Source organism: Neophocaena asiaeorientalis, unplaced genomic scaffold (genome assembly GCF_003031525.2).
Source record: "Neophocaena asiaeorientalis asiaeorientalis breed wild unplaced genomic scaffold, Neophocaena_asiaeorientalis_V1.1 scaffold43, whole genome shotgun sequence".
Classification (NCBI taxonomy): Eukaryota; Metazoa; Chordata; class Mammalia; order Artiodactyla; family Phocoenidae; genus Neophocaena; species Neophocaena asiaeorientalis.
The window spans coordinates 10,404,185-10,421,356 of NW_020173674.1; positions in this window are offsets into that span (position 1 = coordinate 10,404,185).

Consider the following 17,172-nt stretch of genomic DNA (forward strand, 5'->3'; position numbering starts at 1 on the left):
CTTTTGTCTACCACTTTCTTCATCACATCCCTTTGTTACATAGAAGGAAAATAAGATGGTGATGCATGAACCACTGAGTTATGTTTTGTTAATATTCATTCTCAAGTCAAAGGCTAACATGCCTTTTTTAAAGAGCTACTTTCTTTTTACCAACAACATAATACCCTTACTTATTAAAATGAATTTTCAGCAGGATTTCAAGTACTCTCATGTTGTTTACATGAATCATATTAATTTTTCAGTCAACTCAAAGTACTCTCCCACTCCATTTCTCCAACAAGTGGACAGAGGTTGCATTCAATTTTTCTTGCCAAATCACTGTTGCAATTATATATAATATTTCACTGGCTTTATATTGTCGCTGAATTATCATTTTAGAAGTACATTAATCTGTGCCTACTTGATTTCTCAAAAACTGGAACAGTCAAAAGAGTGGTATGGGCCCTGTGAGAGAATGCTGTGTGGATTCCCAAAGTCTGCTGTCTTTTTGGTGTAGCATCTGAGCAGTGCAGGCTATCTGCTAAGGTAGCTTTCTGGGTACCACAAAGTGGTTAGCTGTTTCCTGTTTTCTCCTGTTTGTTGCTGTATAAAGATAGCTTGTAGCAGATAAATTGCTGGTCTGTTTATTAAAATAAGCACAATCTTCTAGGATTTGCATGTAAATAACTGGGTGAACTTATATGGGAAAAATATTATGGAAGCAAATGATTTGTTCTTTTGGGCAGTAAAATTTTAGTGTGTTTATGCTTATTAATACTCGATTGTATAACCATCGGATCTGTTATTACAATTTAAATACAATGAAAATACTTCTCTAGTTAGCTTTTCTAATAAGCAAATCATTTTAGAAAGTTTTAAGTCTGGGGAAATTGGCCTAACTGTGGAGCTGGATTCCTGAGAAATGAACCAACAGTCCAAATTTCGGGCAAAATCCTGAGAGACGTGGTCCATGAGCTTGATTTCTGCAGGTGTGAGGCTCCATGCCTGGTTCTACAGTGGAGTCAAGTATCAGGATCACCGGCCCAGGAGACAGCCCTCCAGCTCAGTGCTTCACAGACTATCTGTGAAGAAAGACCATTAAAAAATTTCCAATCCATTGTGGGCCAACGCTTTTGTAAAATATGAAAATAATGACTTACTAGGAAAATAAAATTAAAAAGACAACATTTCAAGTCCAATTTTTTTTTTTTTTTTTTTGCGGTACGCGGGCATCTCACCGCTGTGGCCTCTCCCATTGTGGAGCACAGGCTCCGGACGCGCAGGCTCAGCGACTACGGCTCACGGGCCCAGCCACTCCGCCGCATGTGAGATCTTCCCGGACCGGGGCACGAACCCGTGTCCCCTGCATCGGCAGGCGGACTCTCAACCGCTGCGCCACCAGGGAAGCCCAAGTCCAATTCTTTTGTTAGAATCAGTAGGCATAATATTTTGTTCTTCCTTTGTAACTTTTGGTTTACCTACCGTTTTGAAAGGACACAAAATGTAATATATTAATTGCCTATTAGTCAACATTTTCAAATTTATGATTGTTTTCTATTTTCTCAAGTTATGTTTGTTTAGATTATATTTATTATAACATAAAGTAACAAAGGAAGAAGGTACCATATTAAAAATCTGTACTCACACTTGGAATGAACATTGTGTATGCTACTATATAAAGTCCCACATTTAAATGACCTTTTTTTCCCCTTGCTTAATTTGTTTAATCTAAATTGGATTGACGGGAGTGCTGCTTGCAGAGGAGTTAAGAAAAAATCCTCTGTATTTTTAAACTGTTTCTATCTTTTATTTTAATAACACCCAGAGTAGAGAAATCATTTTCACGGTAGTATGTTGACAGGAACAGAAGAGATTTTAGAATAATTTCAGCAAACACAGGATATTTATTTTAAAATTTGACCCCAAATAAGGTAAGTGATGCTGTATTTTCATAATACATTCCAGTCCAATAGTAGTTAGTTTCAACAATTTATCTTGTAAAGTTATAGAATAACTTTTTTTCCTTTGACAAAAAAAATGGATTCTGGAAAGATGAACTTTTAATTTGTGGACCTTCTTTTGATGGAATATAAAATTCAAAAGGTGATTACTAATAGATTCTTGCAGATGTGTAATATCAAAAGCATCAACCGTTTCCTTCCTAGTTGTTGTTCAGTTAGGCTACCTGTGGTCAGTATCCACAAACATTCTGTTTGTCTAACCTTCTGGTGTTTTTTGCCCTTGTACCTTACCTACCTTTGTAAAACATGTTGCAGTCCTTCTTGGCCTGGAATGATTAAGATCATTTAAATACTGAAGATCTCAATCAAATAAGCGAGTCTGGTCATAGTGACAGTTTTGAAAAGTTGAGACTGAACCGTCTTCTTATCTTGGGGAAACACAAACAGTTCATTCCCTGGTTCAAATATTCTCAACAGAATTTTCTCATTGAATAGTAACTTATAAATAATGCTTACATTTTCTCAATTTTTCATGTTGTTTGGGGGAGGGTGGCAGGTGTACCTGTGAAACCAACCTTAACATATCGCATGTTGTAATGTGGACCTGTGGGGCACAACCAACATGACCACACCACATGCAGCTTGCTACACAACTCTGACAATAACCACACGGGTCTGTACCTTATCCAGTGAGGTGAGAATCACTAAATGCTTGACTCTTGTTTTCTGTATTTATCTTCTTACTAACTGGTTTTTTTTTTGTTTTTTTTTTTTAAAGAGCATTCCACCAGTGGTCTGAGTTCTGTGGTTTGAGGAGCACCAGCCTATGTCAAGCATCATGGCTCCATGTTTTCCAGACAGGCTTCATCCTGCAGCCAGAGGTACAGGAGGCCAGATCCAGCTTTCTGGGAAGGGGAATGGTTGAGGGATAGGTCACTCGGGCTGGAGGTCTCAGTAAAGAAACCAAGGCCCAGTCATACAAACTGGGTCAGAATAAGGATAGGAGGAGGAGAGCCAGAATGCTTAGGGCTCCTAGAAGGTCTGTGGAAAAATAAGACAGATTCTAAACCTCAATCTCTAGTGGTCAAAGGATGGTGGTATATTTGATATCAGGTTAGAATTGGTTTAGAAATAACGTCACATGCCATCTATTGGACACTATTCGGCTTTACATTAATCTCTGTTATTTAATTCTCATGAAAATCCTGTAATAGATTTAAGTGCCATTTTACACACGAGTGAGCATGGTGAGCAACCTGATTAAGATCGTACAGTCAGGTAATGTGTGAGGGTTAGAAGGTCTGTGTCCACGTATGTCAAAATCTGTCTTGAAGCTGTGCATCTGTAGGGAACTGGGTCTGACTGGGTCTGCAGGTCAGTATGAGCCAACCAGGAAGAGTGGAGTCAGACAGAGGCAGAAGGCACTCCGGAATGAATGAACGCATAGGGCTTCTATGGTGTGGCTTTTCACAAGGCTTCGGAAACTTTGTATGGCGGCTAATCCTGAGTAGCGCCCTCTAGTGGCAAGTGTGGTCCTGAGACGCAACCATGACACGATGGTGACAGATTTCACCGCCAGATGTCCTTCATGGTTAATCTTTGCCTTTTTTTTTTAAATTTCTTGCATGTTTTGGGCAATTACACTTTCTATTCTTTTTCTGAGGTACCAGGAAGTTACCTTGGAACCTTGACAAGGCAAGAAAATGTGTCCTTTTTCTCCTCCCCTGGCACTGTGCAAGCCTAGAAAGTGACAGATAGTTGGGAATCTTATAATATTGCTTGCAAGTACGTGTATTTGGGTCAAGTGACTTGAACCTAAAGAAAGTGTTTGTCAAGTATTTAACATCTAGGCAGAGGAAGGTAAAGCTGAGATAGGATAAAGTTAGCAGCAACAGAGAAAACAAGAAGGGTATGCTGTTATGGAAGTTAAGGAGAAAGTGTTTTTTGTTTTTTTTAATTTTTATTTATTTATTTTGCGGTACGCGGGCCTCTCACTGTTGTGGCCTCTCCCGTTGCGGAGCACAGGCCCCGGACGTGCAGGCTCAGCGGCCATGGCTCACAAAGGACTAGAGTCACAAAACTAATTAGTCCTTAATTCAAGGTCTTCAGTAAACAAACACTTTTGGACCCGAGAATATATTTGAAGAGATTATAGTCGAAAACTTCCCTAACATGGGAAAGGAAATAGCCACCCAAGTCCAGGAAGCGCAGTGAGTCCCATACAGGCTAAACCCAAGGAGAAACACACTGAGACAAATAGTAATCAAATTGGCAAAAATTAAAGAGAAAGAAATATTATTGAAAGCAGCAGGGAAAAATGACAAACAACATACAAGGGAACTCCCAGAAAGTTAACAGCTGATTTCTCAGCAGAAACTCTACAAGCCAGCAGGGGGTGTCACAATATATATAAAGTGATGAAAGGGAAGAACCTACAACCAAGATTACTCTACCCAGCAAGGATTTCATTCAGATTCGATGGAGAAATCAAAAGCTTTACAGACAAGCTAAAGCTAAGAGAATTCAGCACCACCAAACCAGCTCTACAGCAGATGCTAAATGAACTTCTCTAAGTGGGAAAAACAAGAGAAGAAAAGGACGTACAAAAACTAACCCAAAAGAATTAAGAAACTGATAATAGGAACATACATATTGATAATTACCTTAAATGTGAATGGATTAAATGCTCCAACCAAAAGACACAGGTTTGCTGAATGGATACAAAAACAAGACCCATCTATATGCTGTCTACAAGAGACCCACTTCAGACCTAGGGACACATACAGACTGAAAGTGAGGGGATGGAAAAAGATATTCCATGCAAATGGAAATCAAAAGAAAGCTGGAGTAGCAACACTCATATCAGATAAAATAGACTTTAAAATAAAGAATGTTACAAGAGAGAAGGAAGGACACTACATAGCGATCAAGGGACCAATCCAAGAAGAAGGTATAACAATTATAAATATATATGCACCCAACGTAGGAGCATCTCAATACATAAGGCAACTGCTAACAGCTATAAAAGAGGAAATCGACAGTAACACAATAATAGTGGGGAGCTTTAACACCTCACTTACACCAGTGGACAGATGATCCAAAATGAAAATAAATAAAGAAGCAGAAGCTTTTTATTTTTTATTTTTTTTTGCAGTACGCGGTGGTCTCACTGTTGTGGCCTCTCCTGTTGTGGAGCACAGGGTCCGGATGCGCAGGCTCAGCGGCCATGGCTCATGGGCCCAGCCACACCACAGCATGTGGGATCTTCCCGGACCGGGGCACCAACCCGTGTCCCCTGCATCGGCAGGCGGACTCTCAACCACTGCGCCACCAGGGAAGCCCAAGAAGCAGAAGCTTTAAATGAATGCAGAAAAAGCTTTTGACAAAATTCAACACCCATTTATGATAAAAACTCTCCAGAAAGTGGGTGTAGACGGAACCTAACTCAACCTAATAAAGGCCATATACCACAAACCCACAGCAAACATCACTCTCAATGGTGAAAAACTGAAAACATTAACTCTAAATCAGGAACAAGACAAGGATGTCCACTCTCACCACTATTATTCAACATAGTTTTGGAAGTCCTAGCCACGGCAATCAGAGAAGAAAAATAAATAAAAGGAATACAAATTGGAAAAGAAGAAGTAAAACTGTCACTGTTTGCAGATGATATGATACTATACATAGAGAATCCTAAAAGTGCCACCAGAAAACTAGTAGAGTTAATCAATGAATTTGGTAAAGTTGCAGGATACAAAATTAATGTGCAGAGATTTCTTGCAGTCCTATACACTAAGGATGAAAAATCTGAAAGAGCAATTAAGGAAACACTCCCATTTACCATGGCAACAGAAAGAATAAAATACCTAGGAATAAACCTACCTAGGGAGACAAAAGACCTGTATGCAGAAAAGTATAAGACACTGATTAAGGAAATTAAAGATGATATAAATAGATGGAGAGATATACCATGTTCTTGGATTAGAAGAAACAACATTGTGAAAATGACTCTACTACCCAAAGCAATCTACAGATTCAATGCAATCCCTATCATGCTACCACTGGTATTTTTCACAGAACTAGAACAAAATATTTCACAATTTGTATGTACACACAAAAGACCCCGAATAGCCAAAGCAATCTTGAGAAAGAAACACGGAGCTGGAGGAATCAGACTCCCTGACTTAAGACTATACTACAAAGCTACAGTAATCAAGACAATATGGTACTGGCACAAAAATGGAAATGTGGATCAATGGAACAGGATAGAAAGCCCAGAGATAAACCCATGCGTATATGGTCACCTTATCTTTGATAAAGGAGGCAAGAATATAAAACGGAGAAAAGGGAGCCTCTTCAATAAGTGGTGCTGGGAAAGCTGGACAGCTACAAGTAAAAGAATGAAATTAGAAAGCTTCCTAACACCATACACAAAAATAAGCTCAAAATGGATTAAAGACCTAAATGTAAGGCCAGACACTATAAAACTCTTAGAGGAAAGCATAGGAAAAACACTCTATGACATAGATCACAGGATGATCCTTTTTGACCCACCTCCTAGAGTAATGGAAATAAAAACAAAAATAAACAAATGAGTCCTAATGAAACTTCAAAGCTTTTGCATAGCAAAGGAAACCATAAGCAAGACGAAAAGACCACCCTCAGAGTGGGAGAAAATATTTGCAAACGAATCAATTGACAAAGGATTAATCTCCAAAATATATAAACAGCTCATGCACCTCAATATTAAAGAAACAAACAACCCAATCCAAAAATGGGCCTAAGACCTAAATAGACATTTCTCCAAAGAAGAAATACAGATGGCCAAGAAGCACATGAAAAGCTGCTCAACATCACTAATTATTAGAGAAATGCAAACAAAACTCCAATGAGGTATCACCTCACACTGGTTAGAATGGGCATCATCAGAAAATCTACAAACAACAAATGCTGGAGAGGGTGTGGAGAAAAGGGAACCCTCTTGCACTGTTGGGGGGAATGTAAGTTGATAAAGCCACTGTGGAGAACAGTATGGAGGTTCCTTAAAAAACTAAAAATAGAATTACCATATGATCCAGCAATCCCACTACTGGGCATATACCCAGACAAAGCCATAATTCAAAAAGACACATGCACCCCAATGTTCATTGTAGCACTATATACCATAGCCAGGTCATGGAAGCAACCTAAATGCCCATGGACAGACGAATGGGTAAAGAAGATGTGGTACATATATACAATGGAGTATTACTCAGCCATAAAAAGGAATGAAATTGGGTCATTTGTAGAGATATGGATGGATCTAGAGACTGTCATACAGAGTGAAGTAAGTTAGAAAGAGAAAAATAAATATTGTATATTAACGCATGTATGTGGAACCTAGAAAGATGGTACAGATGAACCGGTTTGTGGGGCAGAAGTGGAGACACAGATGTAGAGAACAAACGTATGGACACCAAGGGGGGAAGGCCACGGTGGGGTTGGCATGGTGGTATGGTGAATTGGGTGATGGGGATTGACATGTATACACTGTTGTGTATAAAACTGATGACTAATAAGAACCTTCTGTATAAAAAAATAAATAAAATACAAAAATTCAAATACAAAACAAAACAAAAAACTGTGTACTCATTCAATGGGATACTACACAACAATAAAACATAACAAGCTATTGATCCATACAACACTGATGGATTGCAAGGGTATTATGCTGAGTGAAAAAAGCCAATCTCAGAAGGCTACACACTGTATAATGTCATCTATTAACTATTCTTAAAATGACAAAATATTTGATGGTGATTGCCAGAGGTCAGGTATGGGGGTGCAACTATGAGGGGATGATACAAGGGAGTTTCTTTGTGGTCATGGAAGCGTTCTGTATTCTCAAGGGAGTATTTTTTGGGATAGTAGAATTGTTCTGGGTTCTGATTGTGGCGGTCGTTACATGAGTCTACACATGTGATAAATATACACACACTCAAGTGTATGTACTGTAAAAGCAGATAAAATCCAAATAAGTTCTAAGGTTTAGTTAATTGTACAATACTGTACAAATGTCAATTTCCTGGTTTTGGTAAATTGTATTATGATTATTTAAGATATGAACATCGGGGAAGCTGGGAGAAGGGTACCCAGGAGCTTTTGTACTATTTTAGCAACTTCAACGTGAATCTAAATTCGTTTCGAAATAAAAAGTAAAAACAAAAACAACAACAAAACAAACCTAGGTGGATGTGAGGTTGTAAATGTAAGCATTAAAGATCGTGTTTGAAAAAGAGAGAGGGAAGTTAGAGCCCGTAGAGGTTAACGACATGATGGAATATAATGCAGACACACTGGTTCAGATTCCTACTCTGTCTCTTGCTGCATGTGACCCTGGACAGATTAGTTAACTTCTCCGTGCTTTAGTCAACTTGTGTTTGAAATGGGGAAATAGCAGTATCTATGCCAAAGAAAGGGTTATTGTGAAGGGGACACGCAAATATGTATGTAAAACAGTATAGTGTTTGACACATGGGAAAGACTCAAAAAACTTTCTTTATTTGCTTAGACGTGGGGAAAGTATCGTCAAGGCTCAGGTTAAGTGGCTGTGGGGAAAAGGGCAAGTGCAGGATCCCAGAGCAGCGGCAGAATCGTCATGGAGAGACTGGGTCAGGGTTGCTGTTCATTGGAGGAGGATTCTTGACATATAGAAGACACAGATGGGACTTACCAGCTGGTGTGGGGGACAGGACATTAAAAGATACAGAGAAGAGGATTCCCTACAAATGGTGATTTGAACTACCTCTCCCCTCTCAGACAGAGATATTTTTAAAATAATAAAGTTTTTAGATTTGAATATTCACTCTTGGATGGACAGCAGGCATCTGGAATATAAAATTTCCAAGAGGTGGCTTCTTTGTTTAGCTTAAATAAATGATGGCTTTGTCTCAGAAATATTCTACCTTCCAACACGACAAAAATCATTTTCTAAGGAAACACTTTTGCTTTGCTTGTCTGAAAAATATGAACATTATATGACATACTGTACCCACAAAAAGAATTTCTCATTAATAATGCAAAAGCTAAGGTGTGTTTGGGGGTGTCTTGTAAAGTTAGAGAAGGATCATGGAGAAAAAAACTCAGGAACCCTGAGAGATTAGGTCCATAATGCATCTCCTTCACCTCTTACTCCAGAAAGCAATAACTGGGGGAGAAGAGGAAGAGAACAGGATGTCCATCTGGTGATGGAGATTGGGGCAGGCCAGTCCTATGTTCCCCACTCCCTCACCTCTGCTTGCTAATGTTGGGATGGGATCAGGCTCCATTTCTCCCACTCACAACCCCCAGTGTGAATATAAAAGGTAACCACCAAACATGACCAGGATGCTCATCCTTTCTAATATGTGGGACCCAGATCTGGGGAAGAGTCAATTATTGACACAAAGGCACCATTAATGGCCCATGTTTTCGTGGCCCACAGTATTGGCCAAAATTAAATTCTCATGCTGCTACTTTTTTTGAAAAATTTAAGTATAACTGACCTACAACATATATTAGTTCCAGGTGTACGACATAATAATTCAATATTTTTATACGTTGCAGAATGATCACACAATAAGTCTAGTTACCATCTGTCACTTTACAAGGTTATTACAGTATTATTGACTATATTCCTCATGCTGTACATTTCATCCCCATGACTCATTTATTTCGTAACTGGAAGTTTGTAACTCTTAATCTCTCTCACCTATTTTACTCATCCCCCCACCCAGCTCCCCTCTGGCAACCACCTGTTTGTTCTCCATATCTATGATTCAATTTCTGTTTTCTTATGTTTGTTCACTTGTGTTTTTAGATTCCACATATAAGCAAAATCATATGGTATTTGTCTTCCTCTGCTTGACTTATTTCACTTGGAATAATACCCTCTAGGTCCGTCCATGTTGTCGCAAATGGCAAGATTTCATTCTGCTTTATGGCTAATATTCCGCTGTGTATACATGCCACATCTTCTTTATCCATTCATCCATCAGTCAACACTTAGGTTCCTTCCATCTCTTGGCTATTGTAGCTAATGCTGCAATGAACATAGGGTGCACATATCTTTTCAAATTAGTGTTTTTGTTTTCTTTGGAAAAATATCCAGAAGTGGAATTGCTGGATCATATGGTAGTTCTACTTTTAATTTTTTGAGGAATCTACATACTGTTTTCCATACTGGCTGTACCAATTTACATCCCCATCAACAAAGCATGAAGATTCCCTTTTCTCCACGTCCTCACTAACACTCATAACTTGTCTTTTTGAGAACAGCCATTCTCAGAGGTCTGAGATATCTCATTGTAGTTTTTATTTGTATTTCCTTGATGATTAGTGACATTAAGCATCTTTTCCTGTGTCTGTTGGCATTCTGTATGTCTTCTTTTGGAAAATGTCTCTTTAGGTCCTCGGCTTATTTTTTAATCGGGTTGTTTGTTTTCTGATGTTGAGTTGTAAGAGTTCTTTGTATATTTGGGGTATTAACCCCTTATCAGATACATTGTTTGCAAATATGTTCTCCCATTTCGTAGGCTGCCTTTGTATTTTGTTGATAGTTTCCTTCACTGTGCAAAAGCTTTTTAGTCTGATGTAGTCCCGTTTGTTTATTTTTGCTTTTATCTTTCTTGCCTGAGGAGTCATCTCAAAAAAATATTGCCAAGACCACGTCAAAGAATATACTGCCTATCTTCTTCTAGGAGTTTTATGGTTTCAGATCTTACATTTAAGTCTTTAATCCATTTTGAGTTTATTTTTGAATATCGTGTGAAAACGTAATTTGATTCTTTTGCATGTAGCTGTACAGCTTCCCAACACCATTTACTGATGGGGCAGTTTTTTCCTCATTGTATTATTTATTCTTGCCTCCCTTGTTGTAGATTAATTGACCATAAATGTGTGGGTTTATTTCTGAGCTCTCTATTCTGCTCCACTGATCTATGTGTCTGGCTTTGTGCCAGTACCATACTGCTTGGATTACTGTAGCTTTGAGGTATAGGTTGAAGTCAGGGAGCATGATACATCCTGCTTTGTTCTTTCTCAAGATAGTTTTGGCTATTCAGGGTATTTTGTGTATCCATACAAATTTTAGAATTATTTGTTCTAGCTCTGTGAAAAATGCCATTGATATTTTGATAGGGATTCAGGGTGCTACTTTTATTTTTTTAAACATCTTTATTGGAGTATAATTGCTTTACAATGGTGTATTAGTTTCTGCTGTATAACAAAGTGAATCAGCTATAGGTATACATATATCCCCATGTCTCCTCCCTCTTGTGTCTCCGTCACACCCTCCCTATCCCACCCCTCTAGCTGGACACAAAGCACCAAGCTGATCTCCCTGTGGATGAGGCTGCTTCCCACTAGCTATCTATTTTGCACTAGGTAGTGTATATATGTCCATGCCACTCTCTTACTTCGTCCCAGCTTACCCTTCCCCCTCTCTGTGTCCTCAGGTCCATGCTCTACTTCTGCGTCTTTATTCCTGTCCTGCCCCTAGGTTCTTCAGGACCATTTTTTTTTTCTTTTAGATTCCATATGTATGTGTTAGCATACAGTATTTGTTTTTCTCTTTCTGACTTACTTCACTCTGTATGACAGACTCCAGGTTCATCCACCTCACTACAAATAACTCAATTTCATTTCTTTTTATGGCTGAGTAACATTCCCTTGTATATATGTACCACATCTTCTTTACCTATTAATCTGTCGATGGATGTTTAGGTTTCTTCCATGTCCTGGCTATTGTAAATAAAGCTGCAGTGAACATTGTGGTACATGACTCTTCTTGAATTATGCTTTTCTCAGGGTATATGCCTGGTAGTGGGATTGTTGGGTGGTATGGTAGTTCTATTTTTAGTTTTTTAAGGAACCTCCATACTGTTCTACATAGTGGCTGTATCAATTTACATTCCCACCAACAGTGCAAGAGGGTTCCTTTTTCTCCACACCCGCTCCAGCAATTATTGTTTGTAGATTTTTTGATGATGGCCATTTTGATTGGTGTAAGGTGATACCTCATTGTACTTTTGATTTGCATTTCTCTAATGATTAGTGATGTTGAGCATCCTTTCATGTGTTTGTTGGCAAACTGTATATCTTCTTTGGAGAAATGTCTATTTAGGTCTACTGCCCGTGTTTGGATTGGGTTGTTTGTTTTTTTGATATTGAGCTGCATGAGCTGCTTGTATATTTGGAGATTAATCTTTTGTCTTTGCTTCGCTTGCAAATATTTTCTCCCACTCTGAGGGTTGTCTTTCCATCTTCTTTATGGTTTCCTTTGCTGTGCAAAAGCTTTGAAGTTTCATTTGGTCCCATTTGTTTATTTTTGGTTTTATTTCCCTTACTCTAGGAGGTGGGTCAAAAAGGATCTTACTGTGGTTTATGTCATAGAGTGTTCTTCCAATGTTTTCCTCTAAGAGTTTTATAGTGTCTGGCTTTATATTTAGGTTTTTAATCCATGTTGAGTTTATTTTTGTGTATGAGGTTAGGGAGTGTTCTAATTTCATTCTTTTACATATAGCTGTCCAGTTTTCCCAGTACCACTTATTGAAGAGGCTCTCTTTTCTCCCTTGTATACTCTTGCCTCCTTTATCAAAGACAAGGTGACCATATGTGTGTGGGTTTATCTCTGGGATTTCTACCCTGTTCCATTGATCTATATTTCTGTTTTTGTGCCAGTACCATACTGTCTTGATTACTGTAGCTTTGTAGTATAGTCTTAAGTCAGGGAGCCTGATTCCTCCAGCTCCATTTTTCTTTCTCAAGATTTCTTTGGCTATTTTGGGTCTTTTGTATTTCCATACAAATTGTGAAATTTTTTGTTCTAGTTTTGTGAAAAATGCCAGTGGTAGTTTGATAGGGATTGCATTGAATCTGCAGAGTGCTTTGGATCATATAGCCATTTTCACAGTGTTGATTCCTCCAATCCAAGACCATAGTATATCTCTCCATCGTATTATCTTTAATTTCTTTCATCAGTGTCTTATAGTTTTCTGAGGATAGGTGTTTTACCTCCTTAGGTAGGTTTATTCCTAGGTATTTTATTCTTTTTGTTGCAGTGGTAAATGGGAGTGTTTCTTTAATTTCTCCTTCAGATTTTTCATCATTAGTGTTTAGGAATGCAAGAGATTTCTGTGCTTTAATTTTGTAACCTGCTACTTTACCAAATCCATTGATTAGCTCTAGTATTTTTCTGGTAGCATCTTTAGGATTCTCTATGTATAGTATCAAGTCATCTGCAAACAGTGACAGTTTTACTTCTTCTTTTCTGATTTGGATTCCTTTTATTTCTTTCTCACCTCTGACTGCTGTGGCTAAAACTTGCAAAACTATGTTGAATAATAGTGGTGAGAGTGGCAACCTTGTCTTGTCCCTGATCTTAGTGGAAATGGTTTCAGTTTTTCACCGTTGAGAACGATGTTGGCTGTGGGTTTTTCATACCTGGCCTTTATTATGTTGAGGTAAGTTTCGTCTATGCCTACTTTCTGGAGGGTTTTTTATCATAAATGGGTGTTGAATTTTTTTCAGAAGCTTTTTCTGCATCTATTGAGATGATCATATGGTTTTTCTCCTTCAATTTGATAATATGGTTTATCACATTGATTGATTTCCGTATACTGAAGAATGCTTGCATTCCTGGGATAAACCCCACTTGATTATGGTGTATGATCCTTTTAATGTGCTGCTGGATTCTGTTTGCTAGTATTTTGTCGAGGACTTTGCATCTATGTTCATCAGTGATATTGGCCTGTAGTTTTCCTTTTTTGTGCCATCTTTGTCTGGTTTTGGTATCAGGGTGATGGTGGTCTCATAGAATGACTTGGGGAGTGTTCCTCCCTCTGCTATATTTTGGAAGAATTTGAGAAGGATAGGTATTAGGTCTTCTCTAAATATTTGATAGAATTCGCCTGTGAAGCCATGTGGCCCGGAGCTTTTGTTTGTTGCAAGATTGTTAATCATAGCTTCAATTTCAGTGCTTGTGATTGGTCTGTTTATATTTTCTATTTCTTCGGTTCAGTCTCAGGAGGTTGTTCTTTTCTAAGAATTTGTCCATTTCTTCCAGGTTGTCCATTTTATTGGCATAAAGTTGGTTGTAGTAATCTCTCATGATCCTTTGTATTTCTGCAGTGTCAGTTGCTACTTCTTTTTCATTTCTAATTCTGTTGACTTGAGTCTTCTCCCTTTTTTTTTTTGATGAGTCTGGCTAATCATTTATCAATTATGTTTGTTTTCCCAAAGAACCAGTTTTTAGTTTTATTGATATTTGCTATTGTTTCCTTCATTTCTTTTTCATTTATTTCGGATCTGACCTTTATGATTTCTTTCCTTCTGCTAACTTCGGGGTTTTCTTGTTCTTCTTCTTCTAATTCCTTTAGGTGTAAAGTTATGTTGTTTACTTGAGATGTTTCTTGTTTCTTGAGGTAGGATTGTATTGCTATAAATTTCCCTCTTAGAACTGCTTTTGCTGCATCCCATAGCTTTTTGGGTCGTCGTGTTTTCTTTGTGATTTATTTCTAGGCATTTTTTGCTTTCCTCTTTGATTTCTTCAGGGATCTCTTGGTCATTTAGTAGTGTATTGTTTACCCTCCATATGTTTGTATTTTTTACAGTTTTTTTCATGTCATTGATATCTAGTCTCATAGCGTTGTGGTCGTAAAAGATACTTGATATGATTTCAATTTTCTTAAATTTACCAAGGCTTGATTTGTGAGTCAAGATATGATCTATCCTGGAGAATGTTCCATGAGCACTTGAGAAGAAAGTGTATTCTGTTGTTTTTGGATGGAATGTCCTATAAATATCAATTAAGTCCTTCTTGTTTAATGTATCATTTAAAGCTTGTGTTTCCTTATTTATTTTCATTTTGGATGATCTGTCCATTGGTGAAAGTGGGGTGTTAAAGTCCCCTACTATGATTGTGTTACTATCAATTTCCCCTATTATGGCTGTTAGCATTTGCCTTATGTATTGTGGTGCTCCTATGTTAGGTGCATAAATATTTACGATTGTTATATTTTCTTCTTGGATTGATCCTTTGATGTTTATATAGTGTCCTTCTTTGTCTCTTGTAATAGTCTTTCTTTTAAAGTCTGTTTTGTCTGATATGAGAATTGCTACTCCAGCTTTCATTTGATTTCCATTTGCATGGAATATATTTTTCCATCCCCTCACTTTCAGTCTGTATGTGTCCCTAGGTCTGAAGTGGGTCTCTTGTAGACAGCATATATATGGATCTTGTTTTTGTATCCATTCCTCCAGTCTATGTCTTTTGGTTGTAGCATTTAATCCATTTACATTTAAGGTAATTATCGATATGTATGTCCTATTACCATTTTTTAAATTGCTTTGGGTTTGTTATTGTAGGTCATTTTCTTCTCTTGTGTTTCCCCTAGAGAAGTTCCTTTAGCATTTGTTGTAAACCTGGTTTGGTGGTGCTGAATTTTAGCCTTTTCTTGTCTGTAAAGGTTTTAATTTCTCCATCGAATCTGAATGAGATCCTTGCTGGGTAATCTTGGTTGTAGGTTTTTTCCCTTTCATCACTTTAAATACGTCCTGCAATACCATTCTGGCTTGCAGAGTTTCTGTTGAAAGGTCAGCTGTTAACCTTATGGGGATTCCCTTGTGTGTTATTTGTTGCTTTTCCCTTTCTGCTTTTAATATTTTTTCTTTCTATTTAATTTTTGATAGTTTGATTAATATGGGTCTTGTGTTTCTCCTTGGATTTATCCTGTATGGGATTCTGTGTGCTTCCTGGACTTGATCGAGTATTTCCTTTCCCTTATTAGGGAAGTTTTCAACTACAATCTATTCAAATATTTTCTCAGTCCTTTTCTTTTTCTCTTCTTCTTCTGGGATCCCTATAATTCGAATGTTGGTATTTAATGTTGTGCCAGAGGTCTCTGAGACTGTCCTCAATTCTTTTCATTCTTTTTTCTTTATTCTGCTCTGTGGTAGTTATTTCCACTATTTTATCTTCCAGGTCACTTATCTGTTCTTCAGCCTCAGTTATTCTGCTATTGATTCCTTCTGGAGAATGTTTAATTTCATTTATTGAGTTGTTCATCATTGTTTGTTTGCTCTTTACTTCTAGGTCCTTTTTAAACGTTTCTTGTATTTTCTCCATTCTATTTATTTGATGGAGTTTTTTGTCATTTCTTTTTCTCTGTCATGTCTTCAAAATTCTTCATTGTTTTTACAATTCAAAAGTATATTTTAGAAGTTATTTATTTTATTTTTTTTTGAATTTTATTTTAGTTATTTTTTTATACAGGAGGGTCTTATTAGTTCTCCATTTTATACATATCAGTGTATATATGTCAATCCCAATCTCCTAATTTTTCACACCATCATCCCCCCACAACTTTCCCCCTTTGGTGTCCATACGTTTGTTCTCTACATCTGTGTCTCAATTTCTGCCCTGCAAACCAGTTCATCTGTACCATTTTTCTAGGTTCTACATATATGTGTTAATATACGATATTTGTTTTTCTCTTACCTGTGGTTTTGTCTTGTTACTTCATCTGGTACATAGCCCTCTGCCTTTTCATCTTGTCTATCTTTCTGTGATTGTGGTCTTTGTTCCACAGGCTGCAAGGTTGTAGTTCTTGCTTCTGCTGTCTGCCCTCTAGTGGATGTGGCTATCTAAGAGGCTTGTGCAAGTTTCCTGATGGGAGGGCCTGGTGTTGGGTAGAGCTGGCTGTTGCTGTGGTGGGCAGAGCTCAGTAAATCTTTAATGTGCTTGTCTGCTGACCGGTGGGGCTGAGTTCCCTCCCTGTTGGTTGTTTGGCCTGAGGTGACCCAATACTGGACCCTACCCGGGCTCTTTAGTGGAGCTAATGGTGGACTCTGGGAGGGCTTACACCAAGGCATACTTCCCAGAACTTCTGCTGCCAGTGTCCTTGTCCTCACAGTGAGACACAGCCACCCCCTGCCTCTGCAGGAGACCCTCCAACACTAGCAGGTGGGTCTGGTTCAGTCTCCAGTGGGGTCACTGCTCCTTCCCCTGGGTCCTGATGCGCACACTCCTTTGTGTGTGCCCTGCAAGGGTGGAGTCTCTGTTTCCCCCAGTCCTGTCGAAGTCCTGCAGTCAAATCCCGCCTGCCTTCAAAGTCTGATTCTCTAGGAATTCCCCCTGCCGTTGCCAGACCCCCAGGTTGGGAAGCCTGACGTGGGGCTCAGAACCTTCCCTCCAGTGGGTAGACTTCTGTGG